General features: G+C 39.6%; 1 long non-coding RNA gene across 1 annotated transcript in view; it reads right to left on the bottom strand.

The window, feature by feature from the left end:
• The window catches only part of LOC140594500 (uncharacterized), a 59,026-nt gene extending 33,282 nt beyond the window's left edge, over window positions 1-25,744 (bottom strand). The window contains exons 1-2 of the long non-coding RNA XR_011995378.1: window positions 25,152-25,744; window positions 15,404-15,515 (exon numbers count right to left, since the gene is read on the bottom strand). This is a non-coding gene — a long non-coding RNA (uncharacterized lncRNA). The remainder of the gene's footprint in view (window positions 1-15,403; window positions 15,516-25,151) is intronic.
• Between the last annotated feature and the right edge of the window lie 247 nt (window positions 25,745-25,991).

Genomic DNA, 25,991 nt, shown 5'->3' on the forward strand with positions numbered 1-25,991 from the left:
ATATACTAGGAAGGGTAATGTAGGATGTTAAAGGTGGGGGAACTGGAAAAAGGGTGTGGTAGGCAGAATGAAGGCTTTCCAAAAATGCCCATGTCCAAAATTCTGGAACCTGTGAAATAAGCTCAATGTATATGGCAAAGGGGAATTAAGGCAGCAGGTGGAATTAATTTTGCTAATCAGTTGATTTTCTATTAAGGAGATAATCCTGGATTATGCAGGTGGGCACATGCAATTGCAAGAGTCCCTAAATGAGGGAAAAGGAGGTAAAAGAATTCAGTGTCCAGGTGATACAGTAGGAGAAAGACTTGATTGGTCATTATCGACTTTGAAGACGGAAAGGGGCTACACCTCAAAGACACATGGCAAGCCTCCAAGAACGGAGAAGGCAAGGAGATGGGTTTTTCTCTAGAACTCCCATGAGGAGCACAGTCTTGCCAGCACCTCCATTTTATCCACTGAACTCGATTCGGGACTTCTGACTCCAGAATTGTAAATTGTGTTGCTTGTGGTAATTTGTTACAACACCTACAGAAAACTAATTTAAAACGTATATAAGAGCTCTATGGCCTATCTTTGCAGCTGTTGTATAATCCTGGAATCATTCCAAAATAAAAATTTTGTTTTTAAGTAAAACTACTATGCCTTCAAGAAAAGTCATGGTGCATTTTTTTTTGAGATTTTATTTATTTATTTCAGAGAGAGCATGAGCAAGGGAGGGGGGTGAGCAAAGGGAGAAGCAGACTCCCCACTGAGCAGGGAGCCCAACATGGACTCCAGGACCTTGGGATCCTGACCTGAGCGAAAGGCAGATGTTTAACCAACCGAGGCACCCACGTGCCCCAATCGTAGTGCATTTAGAGAGTTAGAGTCATTGGCAGTATTCCTCAACTGAACAGAATACTGAACTCTCAAGTATGTTTAGGCTTCCGGCTCATGGACCCTAGTTTTTGGACCCAACCCTTGTTCAGTCTACCCTAGTTCTGACACCTAAGTTGGATACCCAAACCAGACATGCTTCCTACCTCTCAAAGAACTCTGACCTCTTTCCTAGTTCTGGTTTTGCCACTCCTGCTTAGGTGCCGACAGCTCAAATAGTTGCCACCACCTTCCACAAGGTTGGGCAAAAACAACCCTTTTTTATGTAACATATTTTACTAAGGGTAGAAATTTAGAAAGGAGCTGAGCTGTATTACCATAGCAACCAGATACTAGTGAAAACATGTAGTCAGCTTTGCCATTGGGACTACAAAATATCAGAAGAGTGTGGGATCATCAAGGCCATTTGAATGGTCCTCCTTCCCCTCCTTCCCCACCAGACCCCAGCCAGTCCTCTGATTGTGTACCATGCTGTCTGCATGATGTTTCTCGGGTAGAGGACAGTGTTATCTTAGAGATAAAAAGAGTTAGCATACCTTAGGAGGGATACTTTAGGGGTAAAAAGATCACCTTCCGGAAGGGGGCATCCTCAACCAAAGGCTTTTCTCAAAGGAGAGTTAGCCTTTAAAAAGCTGCCTGTCCACAGATTCCAGGAAGCCTTCTCTATCCTGAATTACTGTTCCTAATTTTATGTCTAGGTACCTGGAATGTCCTCACTAATGCTTAGGCATTGTGTTTCAATGAATCTCAGCTCTATCACAAATATATACACATGATGTGCGCAGGTTAGTAAATCTTGCAGAGTACTCCTGGGACGTAATCTCTACTTCTAGATTTTTTATAAAGTATCAATGCCACATGACAGGTTCAGTTATTGTTAATTTTCCTCTTCCCTTTCTTCTTTTCCTGGGTCTTGTTGGTCTTCAAATATACCCTATAAAGATGCAGGGGAAATAAGATGACTAAGTTCGTGAGCTTTGTAGAACTCTAAACATTCTTAGGGATGTGTAGTTCAAATCTTCACCACATAGACATGGAAACTGAAGCCTACATACACAGTGAGCTCTTCCCAAGAACAGAGCATCAATGACTGCCAAACCCAGGAGCAAAGGTTGGGTCTTCCAACACTTTATAGTCCTTCCTTCAGCAGAAAAGGTACTAGATAACACCCTGAATATAGGGCTTATGATGGTAATTTTCAGCAAATCCCGAGACTCAGACAGAAAGGACACAGTCCTAACGATTAGGCTGGGTTATGGAAAGAAGAATGGAAGACATCAAGTACCCAGTCAGTCTCCTCCTCCTCCTCCTCATCCTTCTCCTTATTCACCAACAGCCCTGCTCATACAATGAAGAAGAATTTGTCTATTCACCCCTTACTTACATCATGTTAAACAATTACGATGCATTCAATTATCTGGTTTTTCCATTATTTTGTATGTGCCTTGGTGCAGGGGGAGGGGAGGCGCAAGGGCGGGGGGGTGGGGAGGGTAGGGACAGAAAACATGTTAATCTTGATTCTTTTTCTAATGCCAATGCCTAGAAGTTTCTGTCCCATATCAGGGGCAAACATTTTACTTTTGTTTCTGCGGCTAATTTAAAAGCTTCTGTAGTGAAAAACCTCCCTGTAAAGGGAATACAGCTAATTATTATAATTATAACTATGTATATATATATATACATTTTTGATTCCCTAACATGGAAATTAGATGATTTATGATTATGTAAGAATGTGTATGACAAAGAAAATACCCCGAGGGCAATTAATTAAATAAATCTAAGAGCAGGACATTGGTTTTTGGTAATTTTTCATCATTATTTGTCTGTTTTCTGTGATATTTTGAAATCTTTTTGGTCAATTAAAATAACCAGGCTATGTGGGATTAAAACTGTGAGAGATCAAAAGAATTCCTGTCTGGCATGGCCTAAAATTTGCAGCTCCTTAGATACCACAGTGTCTTGGAGGAAGAAATCATTCAGCATTCTCCAACTTCATCTTCTCAGGGTCAACATTAACGGGAAAAAGCATTTTCCCGTTTTTGAACATTCATTTTATCCAATTATTAGTGGAGAAAAAATAAAGTATACATGAGAAAATTTCCACTGAGAATATACGACGTTGTTTTATAGGTGTAATTTTACAAGGAAAGATGATATGCAATGATCCACTTGACCCTTATTGTTTGTTCTAGATAATCACCTGCATTCTTTAATATGGTTTTATTTTTATTACTGTAAAAGGAAAAAAATCAAGGTATGGAGCTATAATTAGTTTTTCACTCTATAATCTTTCCTAGAGTGTGGGGGATGGAAGAGAAATGGATTTCCACAGCCAAACTCACATCAGTCTAAATCTTAAAATAATATGTCCTCTGGCAATCGCTAAATCTTGTTACTGGTTTAAAGCAATAAATCTTCTGAGACACTGAAAAAAAAAAAAAAAAAAAGAAAGAAAAAGAAACCGCCATTGTAGTAATGAGATTACACTGAAAATAAAGCGGTGGATTAGTAAAATCTAATTTGGAAGTGATGAAGTACATGTGATGTCCAAGTAATTATTCCTGCAGAGTCCACACTGTGGGGAGCTCAGAGTTATTGGACACTGCACTATGTTAATGATGCGACTGCCTGACATTTGGGCGAATGTGCTGACTGTCTGCTGTGTCGCCTCTCCTATTGTCAGTCCTCACGAGTGGGCCCAGCAGCTGCATGCCCACGTGATGCTGCCACAGACACAGCCAGAGCTGGATGCACCCACCCACGCATGCGTACCTGTGTGTGTATATATGTGTGTACGCATCCAAGAGTCTTCTCTTCCTTGGGCCTGTGCTTTTTTTCCTGTTAAAATCTGGGCTGGGACCACAGGGCCTCCTTGAATACTGCTAAATATGGAATTGAAAATCCAAATACATTTCTTGGAGCCTCATTTAAATACTTAGACCAGCAGATTATTTGAGTTCTGCTTTACTCTTACCTTCCAAAAACACAAACCTGGGCCCACACTGGACCAAAAGCAGAGTGTCAGGGAGTATCACCTCACACGGTCAGTGGAAATATTTCTAATAGAATGTTCTGCTACTTTATACTTCGATAATGGAAATCTCAACTATGAGACATTGAAGGATGATTTTTCCATTAGATAATTCTTTGGCTTTAATGCATAACTAATCTGTTTTCAAGTTAAAGGTGTAAAAATTGCACAGGGAAGATGAAGGATTGGCCAGACTCAAAGTAAAGAAAACCCAGAATACAGAAAAGTCTTTTTATATCCAACCCATGAATAGTTTCATCAAGCAACGCATGTAAGGGAGAGCCCAGAAAACTGACATCAGACATGATCAGGGGTCTTCTCAGGAAGGAGGAGACTTAAATGGGCAGATGGCAATAGGTGTAGACAAAGGACGCAGTCCCAGTCAGGAGAATGACCGTGATGATGACAATTTGCTTGGCGTGTTTAGTTGGGCAGTTTTTTATTACAGTGACCAAAGTTAGCATGACCACCTTAAATAGAAATAGCTTATTATAAACATAAGGGACGTCTCAAGATTCCAATTTTGTCAGATCTTTTCCTCAATTTCACCATATTTTGTAATCCATTCTTCTCTTTCTCAAAAGATTGGCTTATTTCTTCTTGGACATGTCCAGGAAAGACCCTGATCATTTTTTGTATACCTCAAATCTCAAGTCCAAGAGCCCTGAAGAAGTTCTTTGGCCCAGTTTGGGTCGGGTTCCCTCCCCGGGTCAAATAATAGTGGCCAATGGACAGGAAAAAAATAAAGTATAGCTGCTGCCACTGCAAATACAAATTTGGGAGGAGAAGTGATTCCTAAAAATGTAGTATTGATCCAAAAAACCATGGGTGCCTTCTACACACATTATTTCTTTAATTGCTTCATTCCTAACCATTTGAAGGCCACAGCAACCCCAGAAAAACCACTGCTTCCTTTGGGAAAGAATTGTTCTAGTTTGCACCTCCCATTCTCTGAAACATCTTAGTCTCCATTTTTAATGGGTCTCCAGAGAGACCCTGCAATGCTTAGCTTCATGCCCTGATTTCCTCTGAAAATCATCCTCCTTCTGATGCCAACTGATATGGAAAATCCCACTTGCCATGTCATTTGGCTGAAAAACAGCCTCTTGGCATGGTTTCAGCTTTATGCTTGACCCCAGGTCCCAGATGTGACACCTTGATTCCCTTTATCTTGAGTGTTAATCTACTGATCCATCAATTCTGGGGGAAAAGGTGTTGTTTAATCAGAAGGATGGTCAAGATTGACAACCCAGAGAGGTGGCAACATATTGGGAGCAAAAGAATAAAGCGACAATGAAACAATAGAGAAATGAAAAATTGGTAACCAGAGAATTTAAGAAAATGTAGTGTGCATGCAACAGTCAAGTTAGGGATTCAGGGAATCAAATGTCCACGTGCAGCAGGTAATCTCTGTTCATACTGAGCCAGATTTCTGGGGCAGGGAGAAGGACATTCAAAAGGCACCACCAATTCTCTGCCATGCACACAGCCCATTTTCTTTGCTCGTGTCAGTCAAAAGTGAGATTATCAAATGGATATTATGGGTGCAGGTAAAGTAAGAATTCAGAAAAGGAATTTCCTCCCTCTATGGGCAGAGGAAGTGCTACATCCTGGAAAAAAAAAAAAGTACAGAAGAACGGTTGGTGGTAGGTGATGGAGCAGTAGTGATGGTCCACAAAGTCAAAATTGTCAAGGAATCTACTGGAATCCCTGTTGTTGGAAAAAAGCAACCAACATTTGTTGATACAGGCGCTGCTCTAGTTGCATTATATTTTCCACGTCACTTATTCCTGAACCAACTTGGCAAAGCAGATATCATTAGTCCTGTTTTATAGATGTGCAAAATCAAGGCTTGGTGAGATTTGGGAGTGGACCAAATGTCATGTGTGGTGGAACTGGGATTTTACACTAGGTCTGTGTGGTCACTAAATCTCTAAGCTTCCAAACATGTAACCCCGAAGGCTAATTAAATTCTTACTACGTCTGAGGCGTAGTGTGGAATTTGTATCTTAGTTATTCTGTGGCAATCCTGCGTGTGTGCGTGTGTGTGTGTGTCTCACTCCTTAGAAAGAGTCCTTGAAGTGTTTCTGCCTAAACAATAGACGTACAATTGCTTTCCTACCTCTGCTGTCTTTCCAAACAAGAATGTTTGGTGGGGGAGGGGAAGCTGCAAGGACACCTTGGCCTTGGTTGCTCATGAAGGAGAAAAATAAATAAATCAATCCTTTATTCCAGCCCAGTTCCTTTGTCCCATTCCTCAGGTCCCCAAGGTGTAAATTCAGGCCATGGGTACGAGATTGTTTCTTTCTTTGGAAGGTACTTAAAAGGCACACACAGTAGGTGCAAACTACTTCATCACATCGCCATCCTGACCTCCGATCCCTCCTACCTACCTCAGAGTCTGACTGAGTTGCACACTGGCCAGCGTCGGAGCCCTGAGTCAGAGTCATAAACCCGGGACTGCCTGCTGACTGCCAGCCAACTTCTCACAGCACCTCCATGTGAGCAGATGAATAATATCCCACTCCTCAGACTGCACCAAGCACACGCACGCAAGCACACACGCACACACCCTCCTGTGAGATCAACCTTTATTTTTTAACAAGCTACACAGATCCTGCAGGTATCATGAGGGACCTACGATATCTCATTTAAATCTTATGGCAAGATAGGGAGGAGAGATCATGACCTACGTTTCAGTGGCAAGGGATCGAAAACTCTGCAAGCTCAAGTGGCAGTAGCGTGACACGGTCATGTCCTAAATGACCTGGGTTTGCATTCAGGTGCCACTTATGACTGCCTTACTTTGACCAACTCGTTTAACCTTTCTAAAACTCAGTCTACGGAGCTGTGAATGGAATGGGAATAATAATACCAACAAGACAATTTCTTGGCTTCTATGAGGTTGTTTTAAGAGTGAAATCAAACCGTATACACGTGTGCGCTGTGTCTACCATCTTATAAAGATTCAAAATGGTAAATACGCACGTGAGGCAGAGTCAGGGACTAAGGCCATAGATAACAGTGTTCCATTCACTCTGCGCTATTGATTCCCTCCAGCTGTTTAACTATTCCAGAAAGATCTTAAAGCAATGGAGTAATTTTGTAAAAAATGATGAGAGGCTGTTCTGCTCTCCTAGGCCAGCCTCAGGTTTCATCCTCCTCCAGGGCCATCGTCTCTATCTTGCCCACGGCAGGTCACTTTGCTCCCAGCGTGCTCCATGCATCCAGCACAGGCTGCTCTACGAATGCCTCTCCACGGACGGGGCCTGCCAAGCATCCCATTCCTCTCCCTGCCTCTTCCCTCGTTTAGTCCTCACCATTCATCTGAGCCCATTCCATATCTGAGGACCTCAAAGAGGTTAAAAACACCCACCAGGTGACAGGCTAGGATTAAGCCCTTCTTTTTCTGTCATACAATGCAGCACAATGCAACATTTCTAGCAAAGACTCTTTCTTCACGTCTGGAAGCATATAAAGGTATCAATCTATGATCCACTTGTAAAATATTCCAACTAATTTGACTGATGATTGCGTATTTTGAAAACGAGGGAGAAAAGCCATTCTACAAAATCTTATGGTATTAGACATTCTTGTAACACTTCCAAGTCAGTAATTACGGTGTCTAGCAGTTAATCATGGGGAATGTACCTTAATTAAATCAGATTCCTTGTAAATATTCCTCTTTAACACATTGAGACGTTTGGCCAAACCAATTTTCTGCACAGGAACATGCTCCAAAATACCATAAATCTTTGCAGTCCTAGAATCTCTAACAGCATTTGATGCCACAAATGCCTCTGTGAGGCTCTGCGTCCATAACCAACAGGAAGATTTTTCTGGATAGTTTCTAAGAAACTAAAAAGCTTCCTAAACAACTATGTTTTAGGAATTATACTCTATTCAAAGGATGCCCGGAGTGACTAAAAAAATGATTAATGTTCTTAAAAGTCACTTAAAAAAAATATATTTATTTATTTATTTATTTATTTATTTATTTATTTGAGAGAGAAAGAGAGAACTTGAGAGGGGAGAGGGGCAGAGGGAGAGGGAGAAGCAGACTCTCCATGGAGCAGGGAGCCCAAGGGGACGCTCCATCCCAGGACCCCCAGAGATCATGACCTGAGCAGAAGGCAGATGTTTGACTGACGGAGCCCCACAGGCGCCCCTAAAAATCACTTTCTAATGTTGGAGACCCACAGGTCAACAGGTAGCTGCAGCAGAGAGCCACCAATGCCATACAGAAGTCTGTACAGGAGACTGTGGGCAAAGAGGTAGGCCAGCGATTATGGGAAAATGAGGAGAGACTACGAAGAACTTCATTTTCACAGTTATTTCTTAAGGCTCTGTGAGAATTCACCAGAGGATGGAGACGAGAAGGGCACAACTGAAAACTCTGGGCCTGGCATCAGCATGGCCTGCTTTACCAGGCAGCCTTCTTTGGGGTCTTGGGGTAGGAGCCAGGGCAGGCGCTGAGCCATGGGAGAGACAGCAACAGAGGCACGGTCTACCTGGGGGAAGGTGTAGGCCACTTAAAGAGTCTAGGCTTCCTTGTCCATGGCAAAGTCTTTAAAACCCGGGTTCTAGTCATGAGAGGTTACGCAGACCCTCCAGAATTGCACAAAATCCAGCCTAGGGGTGTTGGAGTCCTGAGCACACTGGCTCGGGGAGAAGGCAAGAGGGTTCACGGCTGTCCTCAGGGTCTCGAAGTGTCCATGACTTACGAAAAGGCCTGATACAATAAGATTCATTTTCTACCCTTGGCGTTCCTTGGGGAGAGTAGATTCTTTTCTTTTTTTTTTTTTTTTTTGGAGAGTAGACTCAAAAGAAGTTTGGACTTGCAGGTATTGCTTTAATCCCTTTAAGCATCCTCGAATGTTCCAATTTATGACAAGGAGGAGAGGCCCTGTGAGCGTGGCTCTCTGCCAGGCTCACCCCTGGGTAGAGCTGCACAGGCGTGAGTTAGGGCCTCGGGGCCGTACAGCGCCAGCAGCCCCTGTTGGGCCTCCCGCCACATCTCCTCAGCCTCTTCTGCAACTTGGCTTTTCACAGCTTGAGCAGCACAGAGGCTCGTTCCCGCTCCACTGTAGCTTCGGGCCTGGAAGCAATCACCGAAGGCCAACATAAACAGCACCATTCTTCACGACAGTCTTTTAAAATAGCAGCTCCACCCTTCACCCTCGATTTAGGTGATTACCAAAACATAGCTGCACTGAGTCCATGTATGACCTGGACCTCTTGGCTTACCAGTGACAATGGACCCCAGTTTGTCAGAGGCACTGGGGACAGAGGACTGCCTTACTAGTATTTCCCTCGTTTCTTCCCAACAGATGGTTGACATTTCATTCCTGAATGAACAGAGGGCATCAGAGAGACGAGTACCTGGACTATAGTGTCTTGACCCCTCTTCATAAAAAATGGCTTTTACAAAATTGTGATTGGTATTAAAGAGATTAAACTTTTCAGAGGGATATTAAGGAATCAGTTGTAATATTGATTCTAGGAGTGTGCACGAGGACGCTGATCGCTGTACATCTTACCGAAGACCCCCTTACAGAGACCTCTTCATGTGCAGCTCCAGGAAAAATGCATCTTGGAACTTGATGCTGGCGACAATATACTGCTGAGAAACTGGGCAGTTTGTATCTCACGTCTACAGTGAATTTTGAAATTTACTTTAAGTCTTTGCTGTGGCTACCAGGAAGCTTAGAGTTGAGTATATGACCTATTTCCAGCAGTGATGTAAGATCGTACGGCATAGACTCGGGGAAGAACTCATTTTTGTTCTTGAATTTTTCTATTTTTTCAAAATTTCAAAAGAACGTTCCTATTCTTTTGTCTCATATGTATTTTGCCCAGTGGCATTATATGTATGTATGTAAACTGACATGTTGCTGCAGGTTGGATGTCACCAGAGTACACGGCAAATTGAAAATGTTTTAAAGTAGTCTGTTTTGCTTGAAATTGGTGAACTGAAGATGAACTAAATAAAACTCTAGGTGTCAGGCCTGGATATTATGTTTCATCTTTAAATTCCAGAAACCTTGCATCTGTAATCACTCCTCATAGGTGTCTTTCACAGTCCAGTGAAGCACCCAGGGGTCGTCACAAGTGACCTGTGAATTGACATCCCCATAAATAATAATTCACAAGCAGGCTACGTCTCCGGTGCTCACCCCAAGCAGAGAGGAACCTTGCATGGGTTAAATTAACCAGCCAGGAGAACATGTGAGCTGAACATATGGTGAAGTGTTTTGAGGTTTAGAAAAGCAAGTTTCTGGTACAAACAGAATCCGGCCTCTGAGACCCCACTGTCAGCATGAAAAAAGATCTCCTTATTTACCAGCGTGAAAAGAAAGGGGCGCTTTCAATTACATCACCTCTGTAGCTGTGCACAATGCAATGGGAGGAGAAATCTCACATGAATGGAGAGGAAAACAAGTGTACGTTCCTCGGGGACGTCCGGGAAGGCTGCAGAAAGCGTGTAAGGAGTAGTTTGTGGCTCTGATTGAAAGTGAAAAGAGAAGAAATCGGAAGTGAAGGACCACAAATTAAAATTAAAATTGCAATTCCTGTGAGCTCTCTGGTCTTCCCATTACCAGACCATCCCCCATGCCGCTCTAATTGTAGCACTCGAAACCTAATGAGTTGGGTTTGGGAAGTACTGAGGCCTGTAAGTGAAACCGTTTGTCACTGCAACTCCCTTATTCAACATTGAATCGAACACTTGTTGTGAAAGCTTTGGAATAAAACATAGAAATCAGCCGTTGGAGGTATTATCTCCCATATTTAGAAAAAAATGAGCACATGTCCCTGCCCTAAGAAACAGTGTGTTGTTCAAGACATGATTTAGCTGACTCCTTAATTTGTCTTTAGGAAGATTTCAAGTCGAAGTTTCGATTCCTATCCCATTAGCTGGGACTGGCATTTTACTTTGGTTGTTGGTTGATTGGTTTCAACATGTGGGAAATAGGAGCAGCCTCTTCCTAACACAGGGGGATTAGGCAGGTATCTTATTTCCGCCATCCGTTACCTATGTCATAGACTTGTGGTGACAATTAAATGGTCTGATATGAGAAAAGTGCTGAGGGCAGTGTCTGGCACATGGTAAATTCTTCTCAAGTGATGGTTGTTATTATTCTTGTGCATACAGTCCTCACATCTAACCTTCTGGAGCTGGAATAGCAAATCAGCACTTGTTGGATACCATAATATCATTCTGCAACATTCATAAAGAAAGGCACAGTCAGTCTTAAAACAAGGAACTACAATGCCTGTCATACTGGCAAGGATTTAAATGTCCGCGGTATTGGTGAAAGTAAAAATACTTCTAATAATTATAGGTAGGAATGTTTACTGAATCCTTTTTTGGAAGGCAATTTGTCAATATCTGCCAAAACACTAAATGCACATATGCTTGGACCCAGGAACTCTAGTTCTAGTAATACCGCTTAAGAAAAAATTAATTTACACAAATGTCAGAAATGAGTTATAGAATATATATAAAGTGTATGAATTGTATTAAACATTTTTATAGTACATACATATGTAAATCACTCTAACCATCATATTAGCAGATTCAAAGTAAAAACTATATGATAATCTTAACAAATTCAGAAATACTATTTAACAAAACTCAATATCTATTGATAGTTAAAAAATTTTTTAAAAACCCTCTCAGCAAGCCAGGAATAAAAAGAAACGTCTTCAATCTGATAAACCATATCTATGAGGAGTCCCTGGGTAGCTAAATTGGTTAAGCATGGCCTCAATTTTGGCTCAGGTCATGGTCTCATGGTTGTGAGATTGAGCCCTGTGCTCGGCGTGGAGCCTGCTTAAGATCCTCCCCCCCCAAAAAAAGATATCTATGAAAATCCATAACTAATATAATTATTAATGGTGAAAGAATGAATGTTTTTTCTCTAAGATTAGGAACAAGACAAGGTTGTTCTCTCAACTTTTATCCAACATTGTATTAGAAGTCTAAGACAAGAGGAACATACATAATTGTATTGTATCCAATTGACATAAATATTCACATAGAAAACCCTATGGAAGCTAAAAGAAAAAAGCTACTAGAATGAATGAGCGAGTTTAATGTTACTGGATATAAGGTGTATATACAAAAATCAAGTGTATTTCTCTTTACTAGCAAAAAGCAGAACTTGACATTTAAAAACAACACGGGTTATTATACAAGACTGATGAATCACTGAGATCTACCTCTGAAACTAATAATACATTGCATGTTAATTGAATTTAAATTTAAACATTTATGAATACAATAACAATAAATAAATAGCAAAATTAGGACACATTTGGGTATACATTTAAGAAAATATGTGCAAAAGCTATACACTTAAAACTATTAAATATTACTGAAAGGAACTAGAGATCTAAATAAAGGAAGAAACACTATACTCAAGCACCAGAAGATTCAATATTGCGAAGAAGTCAGTTTTCTCCAAATTGACCTACACAATACCAATTAAAAATCTCAGCAGCCTTTTTTTGGGGGGTAGGAATTAACAAGCTGGATTTGAAATTTATATGAAAATGTGAAGAGCATAAAGAAATAAGTTTGAAAAAGAATTAAGTAAATATCATTGCTGGATTTCAAGACTTCATATAAAGCTACAGTAATCAAGACCGTGTGGTACTAATGGAAAGATGTAAAGATAGACCATACATAGATGGAGCAGAGGACATAGTCCAGAAATAGGCCCCCTTTTATGTTACCTACTGATTTTCAACAAAGTCACCAAAGCAATACGAGATATAATCTTTCCAACAAACTGTGTTGGAACAATTGGATAACAACACACTCTTCTTCACTCTTGCCTCATGAGAAATGAAATTTCACTCTTACTTCATGACACATACAAAAGGTATTTGAATTGGCTAATAAACCTAAATGCAAGAATCACACGTACAAAACCTGTAGAAGAAAATACAGGAGAAAATCTTTGTGATCTTCAGTTGAATAAGATATCTAGGGCACAAAAAGCCCTAGACGATAAATCAGATCACATTAAAATAAAAACAGGGGATCCCTGGGTGGCTCAGCAGTTTAGCGCCTGCCTTCAGCCCAGGGCATGATCTTGGGGTCCCGGGATCGAGCCCCACATCGGGCTCCCTGCATGGAGCCTGTTTCTCCCTCTGCCTGTGTCTCTGCCTCTCTCTCTCTCTCATGAATAAATAAATAAAATCTTTAAAAATAAATAAATAAATAAATAAATAAATAAATAAAAACAATTTGCCTTTCAAGACATATTGTTATGAGAATCAAAAGGCAAGCCACAGACTGGGAGTAATATTTGCAAAACCTGTATTTTATCTGATAAAGAATTTGTCTTTAGAATATATAAAGGATTCTTAACCAATCAATAACAAGAATAAAAATAACGCAATTAAAAATGGGCAAAAATTTTGAAGAAACATTGCACCAAGAAAATATACGAATGGCAAATAAGCAGATAAAAAGGTGCTCAGCATCATTAGTCACTAGAGGAATGCAAAATAAAAATATCACGATGAGGTATCACTACGTAGCCACTAAAATAGCTAAAATCACCAGGTTTGACAAGGATATAGATTAACTGGATCCTTCATGTACAGTTGGAAGAATAGCTTGGTGGAAAACAGTGTGGCAGTTTCTCATCAACACACACCAGCTTCCATGTCTAGGTGTTTACCCAAGAAACGAAAACACATCTCCACAAAGATTGGTGTGGAATGTGAATGTTCACAGTAACTCTATTTACAATAGCCAAAAGCTGGGCAGCGTCCAAATGTCCATCAGATGATGAGTGGATAGACACGTCTGGCATATCTACACAACGTAATAATATTTGGCAATAAAAGAGAATTAACTATTAATACATACAGTAACTTGGATGAACCTCAAGGGCATTTTGCTGAGGGGAAAAAAAAGAACTAGCCACAGAAGATTACTAGCTGAATGATTTCATTTTTTAATTTGAATTGCTAAATAAGGTAAAACCAATAGAAATGGAAAGCAGATCAATGGTTTCTAAAAGACTAGAAGGAGCTTGGTTGCCACTTTACACAAGGAAACTTCTGTAGTAACGTAAATAGGATTACGTCAGTGACTATATGAACTGTGCACACATGTGGGGGCGCCTGGGTGGCTCGGTTGGTTATGCGGCTGCCCTTGGCTCGGGTCATGATCTCAGGGTCCTGAGATCAACCCCTGCATCGGGCTCCCTGCTCAGCGGGCAGTCTGTTTCACCCTCTCCCTCTGCCTCATGCTCTCTCTCTCTCAAATAAATAAATAAAATATTTTTTTTTTTAAAGTCAAAATGTGCACTTAAAACTGGTGAATTTTATGGTAAATTATACCCCGATAAAATTGATTTCAAAATAAGGTAAACTAATATGTTTTGATTATTGGAAGATAATCAAGATATAGAATCAAATGTCAAAATCATTGTGGAATAATATGTATAAAATGATCTATTTATTTAAAAAAAAACTGTCTATATGCATATGCGTGTGCCTTTCTAAAAATATAAACAAGTAATAGGTAGTTGACATCTAAAGAAAGGAAGTAGTGCTAGAGGGTACAGAAAGGACCCTTTAAAATTTTTCACCTTGTTCTCTTCTGTTCTCTCATTGTTGACTTCCTTTTTACCACGAACATGCATTACTTCAATAATAAAAGTATATAAATTAATGAAAAGTGAACAGTAAGTGGCTAGTTTGAAATTAAGACCATATATTTTAATAAAAAATCAGGACACAGGGACTAAGTAGAGAGTGTGGAGTTGAGACTGTCCCAACAGAACTATTTGGTTAATGGATATAAACTGGGTTTATTTTTATGATAATGAATTATGATTTCTATGATTTAGAAACTCTCTGACACAGTTGGAAACACCTCTGGATGATGCAAATGCAAGAATGGTAATCATTGATTTGTGGCAAGCCAATCATTTACTATAATAATGCTCATTAATTGTTGGCTTACTATGCCAAAAATCTATCATTTTTTTGCATAAAGACTAATTCAGGGGGAAAAAGAAAAATAATCACTTGTATTTTAATTCTGGTCATAGCTGACAGCACACCGTTGTGAGATGTTCTAATTTTCTCATTCAAGACTTAGCCTCTAACTCAGCATTTCCAAAAGTCCAGGACTAACTGAATCTTGGATCTTTAAGCAATCAATAATATTTAACAAGAGATCTTAGAGGCTTAAGAGACGAACAGACACGAAGGATTTTCAAAAGAAGGATATGGGTTGCAGAGTTTCCTATATGTTTGTTGACCATTGAACCTCTCATCGGCCAATAACTTGAAGACTTAGAACTTTGCAAAATATTTGTTAGTCAACACTGCTCTAAATTCCGGTCATGACGCCCTGGAGAAATAAAAGTTGAAATGAATGGCTACTGACATTTTCAATATAGGAGAAATTGTTCTCTTCTCTGCTCCCCACAAGCATCGTGGTCATAGCTCGATTATAGTACTTACCATTTTGCAGGCAAGATACAGTGGAAAGAGCATGGACTTTGTCATCAAATAAAGCTGTTTTATTCTTGTTTCCATCATGGAACAGGGGCTCTTTGAGCCTTGGTTTCTCCACCTGTAAAAGTGGAATGTAATGCTGACTGTGCGTGGATAAAACGACGTATTTACAGCACCTGTCACTGTGCCTGGACTTGCGTGGCTCTTACAATCACTGGTTGGCCTTCGTTTACAGCTCAGCATTTCAGCAGATGGTAAACCCCTTGAGACGGGCACCAGGCCTCATTCACCCGGGTCTCTAACATAGAGTCGTCGGCACCTAGTTGGAGTCTAATCTGTTCATTGGTTCCACACAATTAACTTTAAGGATCAGGTTAAAAACAAAACAAAACAAAACAAAACAAAAAAACCCAAAACCCAAGTTTCATCCTTTTCTCTTTCTCTGCTTTTCTTCCTACTTTCTTTCTTTTTTTGTGTTCCAGGTTCTTTTTTTCTTTCTCTTGGTTTCTTTCACTTTCTTTCTGTTTTCTTCCATTTCCTTTCCCATCCTGCTACCTATTTTTCTCTCCAACATTTTGTTGTTGTTGTTGTTGTTGGTATTTTTTTTTTTTTGTATGGCCTGGCTTTTGTTAAATAACTAATCTTTCCTGTTCTTTAAGAGCTGATAAAAATTAACACCTTATAGTGTCTGTGTGTGTATAAATAAATACCACGAAATAAAGATCTTCAGTTCATTTGATTTAGTTCTACTTTCTTTCTGTGTAACCCTTAAAACGTTGAAATCTGGGAAAGAGTAGTTTATGGTAGAACAAAAGATCCGTATCCTGGTTATACGATGTGAATGTTTAACTGTGCTGGTATCCTCCGGATGACGACTGGTAGGCTTGACAAATAGTCAACCCAAACGGTACGCCTAGAAGTTAGAGATGGCGTGAAAGCGACAAGATCTGAATTCCGTTCTTGTTGATCCTCTGGTTTTATCTCTTTACCAGAGGAATACTTTCTGCAGGCCTCAAAGAGAGAAGAGATTCAAAAAATTCTAAAATGAGGATTGTCGTCTCCCTGGCCTCTTGTCTGATGACCATGGCTCTAGATGATTAGTAACTCAGTGGGAAATTCATTAGTTTTGGATCATAGCCCAATTCCCAGAAACATTTTATTTTCACCTTCACACCTTTTGAGAAAATTCTGCTTTTAGGTGCCTGGGTTTTGGATCTGAGTGAAACTGTCATATCTTAATTATATTCAAAGCTACCCTCTTGACTTCTATTTCAGCTGTGACATTAGCCTTCACACTTGGATTGGCTTGAATTCTCCTGGCTTGAGAGTGAGAATTTCATATGTTTTCTTTTCATCTGCAGACATCTGTATTCTATTTAACTCAGGATTGTAAAACTCACAGAGCAGGAAGGGCTCGAGCACGTTGTGATCACTATGGGACTTGTTCCTTTCAGGCCAAAAACTACAAAAACCCTTTTACTGGTGCTTTTAAAAGATATTCTCGTAATAAAGACCAAAGATAGAGAATAACAGATTATTACAATTATGAATTTTAAAACCCATTTTCTTTAAATATGTGTTTTACTTATAATTTCTTATTTTGTTGACATCAGCCCTGTAAACTGAATTATTTAGAAGAAACTATATGTATGATTTACAGTAATGGCTAATCTCCTTTGGTGCTGCAGAGACAAATATATTACTTATTAACAAATCAGATGTATTTACTAAATGTTTTTGGTGAATGAGGAAGAATCACAGTTCTATAACCTGTAGAATTTTATAATCCCTAACATACATTTCTATGTGTTGCCTCCCATGATTGTCATTGCAGTTCTTTTGGGGAGGGGATGAGAATTATAAGTAAAGTATATGGAACCCAGACAAATAAAAACTAAACTGAAGAAAAAAGAGAAATGAAATAATACAAAATAAAAATCTAAAAGATATCATAAAACTCCATTTTGGTAACGAGGTGGTGTCAGTCCGTTAACCTGGACTTGTGTTTTCAATTTTTGCCTGTGAATTTTGCCATTAAATTGGGTATTTGACATCTTCACTAATGCATGCCATATAGAGCTGATAAAAATTAACACCTTATAGTGTTTGTGTGTGTAAAAATAAATACCACTAAATAAAGATCTTATTTTATTAGATGCAGTTATAAACACCACCTAAGATCGCATTATTCAATAATAATAGATGCTTTGGTCTTTGGTGGGGGCCCCCATTGCTGTTAAATTCTGAAATACCCAGATGTGGGGTTAATGAATTAGAAAACACTCGTGTGAAATATAAAAAATATACAGAATTACAGTATATTTATTAGGTTGTGAATTACAGTAAGTAAGTATTATAGTAAGTTGACAAGTGTTAAGTATTGTTGATGTTCTTACGGAAAATTGCAGAAAAGGTATTTTACTGTCATACACACAAAACATTTCTGAAAACGATTATTAAATGGGAGGCCGTTAACTGCTATGCATGGTGCTGTCAAACATGGACTGTGATAAAGTAAATTATTTTGAAACTTTTCATTATTTTGTTCAAATCCATAGCAGTAATTGGACAAATCTTAAGTGATTTACACTCTTGATGAAGTACTCAATCTTAGATAAATTGTACTTCCCTCCTGAATATGTAAAAACGTGGAATAGTATTTTACTCATTAAATTTATATATTTGCCAATTATAAAAATATAATAATAGTGTGTTCTAACATAATCAGGAGGTACTGGTGTTTTCCAAGCTAATCACATTCCAACTGGAGCTGTCTAGTGAATTCAGTTGATAAACTAATGAGTGACCAGCTGTGCATCTACCTTGAAAAACTAGAGGACATGAACATCATGTTAAACATGTGAATGAGCATCCTGCACAAGGGAAATAAATTTGGTCATATATTCTCCATATTTGCAAAACAGTGATAAACAACGGTTTAAGTACTTTCAGAAAAAGTAGGGTTTATAAGATTTTTATATACTAGCATCCATTTTGTTTTCCAAAATTAATCCCCACAGTAAATACCTTACATTTTTTAATGCTCTTGAATCATTCAACGTTCAGTGGAATGTTTGGACTTTTTTTTTTTAACCATTTAAAATTTTACTTTATTTTCCATCATTAACGTTCATTTTCATGGAAAGATAATGCTAGATATGCAAAACGCATTTCTCAATAAATAACCTGTAGTCTAAAAGAAGATGCATGTAATTGCAGGTTGGAGTGAGCAGAGAATTGGGATTTCTCAGAAAGTGGCCTATGCACAATAAAATACTAAATATTCGGGATGCCTTGGTGGCGTTCGCCTCTCTCTGTGTGTCTCTCATAAATAAATAAAATCTTTAAAAAAATTTTTGTCCTTACGTGTAACTGTACACAATGACTGGTGTATGTGGAATGCTTCTTATGAGCCCCAGCACTTATTGCGGATTACTTTATCAAATCCTCACAACTACTTTATATGTGATGAATACTACTGTCATCCCCACTTAATGAACGGGAAAAGTGAGGCCTAGAGTAATTGAAACACTGGCCTGAAATCCCAGAGATGGTGCACGGTATATGTGGGATTCTACGCCAGGTTCTGACCATTATGTCATACTAAGCCTTTCCCATGCTCTACTTTTCCATTTACCCTTGTTTCCTTCACATCACTGCACAAAATATAATTATTCTTGTAACACAATAAATGCCCAATAAATTCTTATTGGATTATATTTTTAGAAGAATCTTGAAAGTTTATTTTGGAACACCACATGTATCTTTGTTTTTCTCCATGAAGCCATATCAGATTCCATGGAATGGCGTGTAGGAGGGAAAGGAAACAGAACGGAAAGAAAAAAAATCAGAAATATATTTTATACTAATGAATCTCAATTATTTTAAACATCTGGAGAATTTTCTAAAGGCATCCATTTTCCAAGTGCCAATCTTAAGTACTCTGGGTGCATAATACTGTGTAAACTTCAAGATAACCCTATGAGGTAGGTGCTATAATTATTCCCTTTTTAAGGGTGAGAAAAATGAAGCTTTGTAATATTAAGACGCCTGCCTAAACTACTTATTCTGGACACATTGCTTTAAAATACCAATTATCGCTACATATTGCCTTAAAAATACCAATTTGCTTTACTCCTATTAAATAAATATAGGAATATTGCTCTCTTTTCTTCTCATTCCCTTTCCCTGCTTCCTAACTGAATTGTAGTCTCCAGCACTTGTGGCTTATTGGTGTTATATTATTCTTTGCTGCAAGGAATAATAGCAAGAACAAGAAAAATTGACATTTACTATGTTCCAGGCAATGTTTTAAGCATTTTATGTATATTAATTTAATTGTTATAATAGTCTTTTAAGGTGACTACTATTATAATAATGCCAATTAAACAAAATACTGGATGATATGTGTGACTGGTATGGCTTAGAAGTTCAATTAATATTACCTAATATTATCATATGTATTATAATTATTAGGTATATTTGTATTTTGGGCACACATAGTTTTAAGCTTGTTATGTTACCTCATCACCATGAGGACTTGGGGTGTATGTGTGCATGAGTGTGTGTAGTCTCTCTTTAATTGATAAATAGTCATAAATTTTAGGCAAAGAGGGAAATCCATAAACTGGAATTCCAACAAATAAGGTAATTTCTTTCCCTCTACCTCTGGTTGAATTTTGCTTAGTGAATTCACTATGTTTTGAAGACATTTATTTATCCGAAACCTTTAATTTTTAAAGCCTTGCTTCACATGGAGTTGAGATCAGCTTTCCCAGAGTGGTTGGTGATTGTACAGAAAAAAAATAGTGCACCCTTGGACCTTGAAACCAGCGAGGTTTGGCCTTAGCCCCTGACTCCCTTGCTAATTAGTAGTGGTCTCACTTAAGTGACTCGGTCTCTTGGTACCTCATTTTCATTCTCTGTAAACAGGGCATCCTCATCCTTACTGCTGAGGGCTACTGTGATGTTCAGGATGTTTACATCACCATGAAGTGCACTCACAGAGTGCTTGGCACTCGTTGGTTCTGCCCCCGGTTGTTTCATATCCAGCAGGCAGTGTTCTCTCATCTGAGCCACATTAGGTTAGCAGGAGGCAACGTAGCTCAGATAGATGGAGAACAGGGCCTAGAGTGCTTGCCAGGAAATGTGTGCTGGCTTCATTAGCTTCTATTAGGTCCAGTTTGCCATGTTGCTCATAAGCTGGCCCTTCACAGTATCAAAGAGCAGAAACACTCACAGAACTATTGACCTTACCTCCAAGTGGCTACAGGGGTTTCACTCAGGCACAAATCAAAACCGGAAACAAGTTCCCTGGAGAACTCAGCTACCAAGCTGTGCAGCAGAATAGTCACCAGGGTAAAGGGAGCAGGGCAGAAAGCTCTTCGAGACTGTGGACCAGGAGACTGAAGAGCGCACGATGCCAGAGATGATCCGGAGGAGGGTTGTGAGTATTGAATGTCTGAAAATATGAGTCCTCTCGAAGATATGATGTAAAGAATACTTCTAGAAAAAAAATATGGTCTAATGATATAAATAGGACTTCTAAACAATAACATAGGAGGTGTTCAATACCTATTTTGTGGCCAACTAAACACATGCATAATTGACGGAATTAATGAGTGACTAGAGAGTGCGTGAGAGTGATTCAAAGGTACTTATTCATCATCCATCCTTCAAAGCATCCATTCGTTGATTTATCACACATTGGATGCCAGACATTATGGTAGATGTTAGGGAGTCAAATATGAATATGACCTAATGGCCATCAAAGAATTTTTAATTGAGTAGAACAAGATGTGAATGTAATTACGAAACAACATGGTTGGAGTAGTAACATCACAGTGGGGACTATGTTGGAGAAAAAAAGTTGTTTCTGCTCGATGGTCAGGAATAGAAATGAAAGACACATTGAAGACATTTAGGTTGGGTCCTAAGGAACAAGGAGGAGTTTTCAGGAAAGGAGGAAAGGAGGGTGAGAAGTGCATTCCAGGTAGAAGACATAACATTCACATTTATATGCAGTTTGGGGAAAGAACAAATAATCTAGGATAATCAGTTCATTGAGAGAAAGCAATAGGATGTGAAGATGGACAGGAAGGTTCAAATAAGACTTAAATGGACTGCAAGTTGGGGAGGGAATTGCTCATGGTAGATAATTCCGACGTTTGTCTATGTCTTGTAAATTTTGTGCACTTTCCACCCACGTTCATCCTTTTGACCTGCTACATCCACTGGCGGCTCTGTCCATCCAGTGCCCTGCGACATTCAGCATTGCCTCCTTTGGCCTAAAAGGTGCTGTCCTGACTGGGAATCTTTAAATTCTTGCTAACCCTGCCAAACACTTGAAGTGTCCGAATAATGTTACTGTTATGACTTTGTTAAATTCACATTTATTAAGTGGAGCACAGGATGCCAAATGGCGAGCCATGGTTCAAGAAAAGACTGCAAGGGAAATTGCAATAGAGCAGCTTATTGCTCGTAGGTTCTGTGGGAAGTACGGGGCAAGCCTCGAGGGACCACACGGGGTCAGAGGTCAGAGCAGAGCACACACAGAGCAAGAGCCAGGACCCGGGCACCTGCCCTTAGGAGGGTCTGGGAGGAGAGTGCTTTGGGGTTCCTAGGCTAAAAGTGGGTTGGTCAATTCAGACCAAAAAGATCAAGGGTTTGGGGGGCTCCACGCTGCTCTCCTCTAAGGCACACAAGGGGAAGGCCCGCTGAGCTGGGGAGACTTAGTCGCAGGGTTGTTGGAGGAATTGTGCCAGGAGCGCTTACACCTATATGTGCCTCTGCAGGCTCTGGCTGGGGCGGGCACTGGCTGGAGGGCTAGCGTCAGTTTGGCCTCTTGGCCTGACCAAAGGCACAGTCAGCAGCACCACCAGGGAGTAGTCGAGCTAATCTCTTGACAGTTGGAGTCCCCTGGTCATAAAGTCTCTCTGTCTTATTCCTTTTGTTTAAATTCCTCAGCAAGCTTTTCTTTAAAGTTTCCTTCTTTAACCTTTCCTTACCAAGTTTGAGAAGACATGACTCATTCATTCATTCATTCATACATTCATACATTCATACATTCATTCATTCCTTTATGTGTTTATTAATTCAATAGGGAGTTAGCAAATACCTGTGAAGAAGCAGGCACTCTAGTAATCCCTAGATATCATCACATCCCCACCCCGTCCTTCATATCTGCCTTCTTGCTTCCCAGATAAGTCTCACGCAGTCATCTTCGTGTTTCTGAGATACAAACAAAAAATTTCCTCATGCATATTTGTCCTCTGAGTTGTTTATCTTCATAGGAAGTTTACAAACTCTCAGTCTTGGGATTCACCTCCCAGATTAACCCTTTAGCAAAGAAGCTTACTGTAGAAAAAAAAAATCACTTTTAAGATTGAGAGAGCCAGCTGGACTTTCCGACTCCTTTGTGAGGGGTATGATTGATTCACCAAAGGCTACCAAAACAACTCAGAATATTTAGTATAAGATTTTATTTATTTATTCATGAGAGACACACAGAAAGAGGGAGACATAGGAGACAGAGGGAGAAGCAGGCTCCCTGCAGGGATCCACATGTGGGACCTGATCCCAGGACTCTGGGATCACAACCTGAGCCCAAGGCAGACGCTCAACCACTGAGCCACCAAGGTGCCCCAAGGGCTAAGTTTTCTAAACATATATTAGGATACGTTGCTGACAAATCTTAAATGCATTTATAGTAACAAAATAAAATATTGAATATCAAAATTGACATGGAAATTCTGAGATTTAAGAACACTCCTACACAATGTAGCTTCTAAGAAATTTATAACTTTGATGGGAATACAATACTTGCACATAAATTACAACCAAGACCAATAAAAAATTATGAATATTCACATACTGACATGTATAAAATTGTAACTCTAAAAAAGGGTAAAAAGGGTGACTCCAATATATAATGCATACTCCCTGGATATCGCCCACCCTAGCAGCTCCCTACGGACTAAGACTACCTCTCTCCCATTCTGCATTTTACCTCCAGTACCTCACACGATGCCTATCACAAAGTCCTTGCTCAGTATGTATTGATTGAATGATAAAAACATACAAAAATAAAGGTTGTAGAATCTATTGTAGCACCATGAGAAATGCTTATGTTACTCTATTCTTTTTTTTTTTTAAGACATTATTTATTTATTCCTGAGAAACAACACAGAGAGAGGCAGAGACACAGGCAGAGGGAGGAGCAGGCTCCATGCAGGGAGGCCGATGTGGGACTCGATCCCAGGACCCCAGGATCACGACCTGAGCTGACGGCAGATGCTCAACCGCTGAGCCCCCCAGACATCCCTATGTTACTCCATTCAAGAGAAAATCCCACCATAGTAGTCTAACTCCAGATTATTAAATACATGCGTTCATCTCTAAAAACTCAGACTGAAAGGAATTACAAGAAAAAAAGACAGTTGATTTGTTAATCCCATCACACATTGTGTTTTGACCTACAGAGCCTGAAGATATTTTAAAGAATACTGGTCCGATGTGTTCGTATTGCAGACAAAGGAATGAGGCATAGAGAAGTGAATCATGTTTTTCCGGGATCAAATAATCAAATGGCAGGATTCTTAATTCTCAATCTGTTGCTCTTTTGCCACTAGACGACATGGTTTCATCCTACTCCTTACTTATATTCACCTCCCATTCCACCGTATCTCAATCGCTTCATGAACTCTGGGAAAATAATCCCTCTGTATTGCCCCGCATAATACAGGGCACACAGAATTTTTACAATTAATATGAATTTGAATGTTGGTCCCTCTAATGAAATTCATATAGGGTTTCAAAATATAAGATTTTTGAGATCTGAAAGGAGAGATAGAGGCCATTTCAGCTAATAGGGACTCAACAACATTCTCATACAAATATTTATAGCACAGTTACCGTATTAGGCACTAGGAATAGAGTGGTAAACAAAAACCTAACACAAATATCTGTATTCACAGATGTCTGAAAAGGAGCAGAGGCAAATATTAATTAATTAAATAGCTGTACTGGTGACGTATCATTACAAACTGAGAAAAGTCTTAGGAAGTCAATGAACATGGCCTTTTGAAAGCATATAATAAAGGAACCTTTCTCTAGGAAGCGGTACGTGAGTTTGAGATCCGAAGAACAAACAGAAGTTAGAGGATGGCCCCAAGGAGAGTGACATGGTGAATGTGAGGCTCAGCGAGGAGACTGTCTGATTAGAGTGATGCGCACATGGTAGTGAGCAGAGAGGTGTGGGAAGGATGATATTAGAAATAAGGGTGGACAGATGGATGGGCTGGAGGCCAGATTATGAAGGACCTTGAAAATACAAGGAAAAGGTTAACAAAACAGGAGCCATTAAATAATAGTAGTGAAAATTAAGTAGCAGATATATGTGTTGTGGTGCCTGAGTGGCTCAGTCAGTGAAGCACATCAGACTCTTGATTTCAGCTCAAGTCATGATCTCAGGGTGGTGAGATTGAGCCCTAAGTCCCCCAGGGTGTGGATCCTGCTTAAGATCCTCTCTCTTTCCCTCTCCCTCTGCTCCTCTGCCACCCCATACACACATTTCCTCTCTCTCTAAAAAAATATATATATATATATATATATATATATGTGTGTGTATAATTATACAATAAATATAATATATATGCAACATGAGCCAGATTAAGCACAGACATTAACTCCTTCAACCTAATTATCTCCATGTTTACAGATGAGGAAACAGGCACGGAGAGGCAAGGCAACTTACCGGAAAATGCCGATCATGAAGTACTGATTTCAGCTCGTGTCTGCCTGTATTTCAGGAAAGGTTTTCCAGAAGAAGATTGAAGTGATGACAGCTGATGATGGCTGATAGAATGCATTCAAGGAACTAGAGCCAAGGGCGGTTTCTGAATCCAAATATGAAGAAATCCCTATGACTATATGGGTCATGAGGATGGAGACACAGGGTCAAAATAGAGGTGGAGGCGGAACCAAAAGCAAAAACAGATGACTGGGTGCACTGGGGGATGAAGACAAAAAGTTAGTTGACTATGGCTCTAATATACTGAATTTGGATGATGTGGGAATACAAAATGCCGCTGTGTCTAGAAGGAAATACGTGAGAATTGGTCAGAATTGAAAAGAAGCCGGTTATCAAAGAGGCGGGTGTTAATTAGGAAAAGTCTATTGAAATTGTGCGCATAGACTGGGCTAGTAAGAATATAAAACTGATCTGAAAAAACAAAACAAAACAAGTTAGTAACGCAAGGTTCAAGCTTCTCTGAAATGGGCTTTCAGATACTCATCAGAATTTCCGACTAAACGCCAAACGTGTTCAACTAATACATATGTTAAAATGCACACTACACGTCTTACTTTTGACTAATGAGATTTCAAATCCATCCTGATTCACTCCCGTTTACAGAAGGAAATTAAAAAATTGATTGGTTACTTCCTCCACGGCTGGTGGACACCTTGATTGGCCAGCTGCCGGTGGCTAGGCAACCGGGCGGAGAATCTTTGGAACAAGTAGGAGTCTTCATCCCAGCAGGAGCCATGAGGCAAGAAGCTCTGGGATCAATTAAAATGCCAGGCTTTTCCAGGC

Source organism: Vulpes vulpes, chromosome 11 (genome assembly GCF_048418805.1).
Source record: "Vulpes vulpes isolate BD-2025 chromosome 11, VulVul3, whole genome shotgun sequence".
NCBI classification, from domain to species: domain Eukaryota; kingdom Metazoa; phylum Chordata; class Mammalia; order Carnivora; family Canidae; genus Vulpes; species Vulpes vulpes.